The sequence below is a fragment of the Peromyscus maniculatus genome, chromosome 1 (assembly GCF_049852395.1).
Source record: "Peromyscus maniculatus bairdii isolate BWxNUB_F1_BW_parent chromosome 1, HU_Pman_BW_mat_3.1, whole genome shotgun sequence".
NCBI classification, from domain to species: domain Eukaryota; kingdom Metazoa; phylum Chordata; class Mammalia; order Rodentia; family Cricetidae; genus Peromyscus; species Peromyscus maniculatus.
The window spans coordinates 9,611,953-9,617,315 of NC_134852.1; positions in this window are offsets into that span (position 1 = coordinate 9,611,953).

Below are 5,363 nucleotides of genomic sequence, written 5' to 3' on the forward strand. Positions count from 1 at the left end.
ATAGTTTATGAAGATCCCTGAAACTTGCAGGGAGGGTGTGATATAGAGAGGAAAGGAGCATAAGGAGGGTAGAAAACATAGTGGGTCATGGAATGCATGTGGTACAGAAGCAGGAAGGAGAAACAACTAGAAGAAAAGAAACCAGCAGGATCAGGGAAGGCTGTGATCTAAAGTCTTCCAAGTACAAATTGAATCATTTTGTACTAACTTCAGCACAACTGACCTAAAACCCTATGTAGGGACAAAGACCCATCTTGGAACATCTGCATCAACACTTTCAAAGCCACAGGGAACTTCACAAAAGAAGGGAAGTGAAAAGAACACAAGAGCTGGGGATGGGGAGGTGACCTGTGAGTGGCTGGTCTCTGGATATAACATGGCTGTGACAAAAATGAACTGTATCCATGGTATGCTGACTAAAAGTCCTTCAGAGATATTCTCAAGAGTGTTGTAGTGGGATAAAGTAGTGAGACTTGTTTCTGAATATTTTAGGCAGCTTACAGGTAGTGTTATCTTGGTACTTCTGCTAGTGTGAATGTTAATTGAAAATGTTAACATGCCATGATCTAGAATCATCCAAAAATAGAATCTGACAGAAATTTTTTCTAAATCCAAGAGAGTTGTCCTATGGTGAAGTATGGGGGTAAGTTTTTCTGTTTAGTTTAATTGTTGTGAGAAGACCCGCCCACTATGTAGGGAGTAGCACCATTCCAGAAGCAGGATATCCTTAAATGATTGACAGTGAAGAACACAAGCTAGGCATACGCATGCATTCTTGATCTCTGCTTTTTAACTGTGGGTCCAACATGACCAATTGTCCTTCTCAAGTTATTGTCTCTGTAATTCACTCAAAGTGATGGAATAAGCAGAAAGAAAGACCTTTCATACATTAAAAATAACAGTAAAAATGGTTAAAAGTGAGGGTGGTAATGCACACCTGTATTCCAGAATTTAGCAAGCAAAAGGAGAAGGAACTAAGTTTGAGTGCAGTCTGTGTTTCATATGTGAGCCCTGGGATAAACTGGGCTGCATAATAAACCCTGTCAGTAATAAACAATGAGAAATTTAATGTTAAAATAGAAACAGGAATTTGAGCACCACTAGGCCTTGCCTTGAGGAAAGAACTACTTTAAGGTTAGAAATAGAAACAGAATTCTTGGTCTCTTATGTGAGTCCAGCCAAGACCAATGGAGAACTAATATTTCAAAAAGGAACTAACTATTTCTTTTGTCTGGAGTAACAGATATAGAAATGTGTGGTCAGGAACTAAGACCTCACACATCCTGTGGGTCCTACTCCATCACGTATATCTGTTCTCATGAACACACACAGGCAGGACGCTAACAGGCTGAGGCTGTATCAGCATGGCCACACAGGTCACCAACTTCCTGATTCTCATTGAAACTGGAAACTTCACTGCAAATTGCCCTGTAGCTAGCACTTACTTTTATTGCTTGCTTCAAAGGTCAATGTGTTCATAAGACCACAGTTGCCACAGCTTGGTCTATGAACCTATGACTCTCTTGCTCATCCTGTGAGCTTACTTATTTGTTACTTAGTCTTGAAATGAAAGTGGCTTAGCTGGGAAGACAGGATGCCCACAAAAGCTGAACTCTCTCTCATCACGAAGACTGGGTAATTTTAGCAGTAGTCAAAGAGAGTCTAATCTGAGCAGTGGGACATGTTTGCCTCTATTCAACCCATGACAAACAGTCTGCGTTTCATAGTGACTATACACTTCTGAAAAGGAGATACTGAGGGACTGAAAACATACTAGGGACTCTCAAGACTGTGCTTATTTTGAAAAAAAAAATGTGTTGCGGCTATACAAACATACACATGATAGCAGAGTTGTTAAAAGAAATGACAGACAGACAAATAATCAAGCAGGTGAAAGTAGATGATGGATGTAAGAAAAGATAAATAGATAATTGAAAGATAGATTTCTACATCACAAATACATAAATGCTTGACTGAAACATTGGCTGATTGATAGAATGAAAAAAATAGATAAAATATTATTAATAATATCTATATATGTGTGATAGATGACAGAAAGTCAGATAGATAAATAGATGATAGATAGATAGATGATAGAAGAAGATAAAAAATAAATAGATAATTAATGGTAGAGTTATAAGTTATTAACTTATGTCTTAAGTCTCTCTGAGCCATTATAACTCAATGAGATGATAGCTATGAAAATACTATTCAAAGTGTATGTATATATACTTATTATAATTATTATGAATTTGTTAAAAAACAATCTGAAGACACCAAAAAAAGAAAAAGAAAAAGGTAAACTGAGAGAATCCTAAGAACATGCTTTAAAAATCTGTACTACAACAAATCAGAAAATCTAAAGGAAATGAATGATTTTCTCTATACTAAAAATTTAAAACAAGAATACATAAGGAATTTAGACAGATATATAACCACTGATGAAAAAAGAAGTCATTAAAACATCTCCCAAATAAACAAAAAACAAAGCCAGAACCCAGATGGATTTAGCATGTAATTCTGCCAAAATATTAAAGAATATTTGATACCAATATGCCTCAAGCTATTCCACAAAATTGAAAGAGGGGGAATGTTGTCCAGTTCATTTCCTATGACCATAGATAGTTACCATGATGCCAAACAACATAAAGACCCAAGAAAGAAAAAGATTTGTAGCCCAATACCCCTAATGAAAATAGGGTACAAAAATGCTCAATAAATAGGGTACAAAAATACTCAATAAAATACTTGCAAACTGTATCCAAGAACATATCAAAAAAATCATCCACTATGCTCATGTAGGCCCCATTCTAGAGAGGAAGGGATGCTTTAACATATGGAAATCATTAATATAATCCACCATGTAAACAAGAACAAAAAACATACAACTATCTCATTAGATGCATCAGAGATCTTTGAAAAACTCCAACACCCCTTCACAATAAAAGTCCTAGAGAGTTTGTGGATACTTGTGTCATGTCTTAACATAATAAAGTCAGTTTCCATCTAGTACATAGTAAACATCAACTTAAAGTGAGATAAATTCTAAGTAACTCCATTCCAATCAGGAACAAGACAAACTTGTATACTCTCCCATATTTATTCAATATAGTACATAAGGTAACTAAAGGAGATCCAAGGGATGCAAACTGGTAAGGAAGAAGTCAAAGCATCTTGATGTGCAGATGATAAGATGGGATGACCCTTAAAATCCACACGAAAATGGCTAAAAATGACAGATGGACCAGGAAAGAAATCAGCGAAACAACACATTTCATAATAGCCTCAAATAATATAAAATATCTTGGACTATCTCTAACAAGGCAAGTGAAAAACTTGGATGATAAAGACATCAAGTCATTGGGGAAATATCAAAGATGGAAAGAACTTTCCTGCCCATGGATTAGTAGGAATAACATAGTAAATAAAAATAAACATTCTACCAAAAATAATCTACAGAATGAATGCAGTCCCCACCAAAATTCCAACACAATTCTACACAGGTCTTCAAAAGACAAATTTCTACTTCATCTGTGAACACATAAAAAATAACAAGATGGATAAAATAATCCTGAACAATAAAAAAACTGATGGAGGTTGCACCATTCCTGATTTCATGTTGTACTACAGAGTTATATTAATAAACACAACATGGTATTGATACAAAGATAAACATTCCATTCATCATTGGAATCAAATTGAAGACAAAGACATGAGTCCACACATTAAAGCACATCTGATCTTTGCTAAAGAAACTGGAAACACACACTGGAAAACACGGTTTCTTTAAGAAATGGTTCTGGTCAAATTGGATGACTTCATGTAGAAGAATGCAAATATATCCATACTTATCACCTTGCACAAAACTCAGCTCCAAATGTTTCAAAGACCTCAACATATTGCCTAGTTCTGAAGATCTAATCAACTGTCCATGGCTAGTGAGGTCAGTGATTTTGAAGAAACCTGCTACTGCCTTTTTACTAATTAAGTATAATTCCTAATTGCATTCTAAATACCTATTTTCTTTGTATCCACAGGGAAATGCACCACTAACCTTAAAAAAATTTTTTTGAATAGCCTAAAGCAATCAGCAATACAAAAAGTGAAAGCAATAAAAATACAGATAATGGGTGATTGTGTAACGTCCAGCTCCAGCTGGTCAATCTACAACATAACTCCTGCATCTAAGGCTCAAGGAACATCATGCAAGAAGGGGAGGCAAGGGAAGTTTACTGTGAGATTGCATCTACTAGGAATGTGGTCAGCCCTAAAATGATATACAAAAGAATAACAATGTACATATAAATAGTTTCTACTTACGTATTTAGAAAATCATATGTGTGTGTCTGTGTGTGTAGATATATAAAGGTAATTAAAGATAAAGATTAATTTGAGAGATCAAAAGCACTACATAGGAGTAGATAGGAGAAGAGTAAGGCAAGGAGAGATGGTGTAATCATAATTTATTTGAAAACTATATTAATAAACTGGTAAGAAAAAAGCCTAACAATGTAACAAAGCATAGCAGATAATAAATTCTATACAAGCATACTAAACTCCCAGGTTTGTGTGGCCATTTGTCAGTACTCTTTAAATGTTCCCACTTCTTTGCAGTGTCTTGCAGGTTTTTGTCCTCTGACAGATTCTTCTAGAAATGCATCAATATAGTACTGGTGTTTCTTATCTAGTTTAATTGTTGTGTATTTAATACATCCTACTAAAGCAAAGAATAAGTGCTATAGAGTCAGGAAACAGCTTTGTAAAATAAAATTTTCTGGAAAAAATGCAGAACCAAGTTGTCAAATTGCAAATATTAACCATGCTCAGATATTTCTATATCAACCATTCAACAATGAAGTGAAACAACACAACATAATAAATATATATATGAGGGGTTTGGTAAAGAATTGTAAGTGTACATGTCTGGAGCAGTCACTCAGGGGTTAAAAGTGTGTTCTGCCTTTGCAGAGGACCCAATTCCCACACCAGGGGGCTCACAACTGCCTGTGACTCCAGCTCCAAGGCATCCAATCAATGCCCTCTGCTGACCTTACAAGGTAACAACACTCACATACACATGTTCACATAATTTACAATGAAATTTTTTAAAGAATGTGAACAATACATTTTAAAACAAATTTCAATTAAAGCAAAGATATACTTGCTTTGTTTCTTAGATTTATAAAAGAAGTGGAAATTTTATTATTCTAAACAACTACATAATGAATCAAGTAAGAAGTTAAATAATTTGATTGACACATTAGAATTGCTGTTACAACTTAGATAATAGACATTGGACATACTGTACAGAACCCCAGAGGAGGCACTGAGTCACAGTTTAAAAGGCAACAGAATGTATCAAA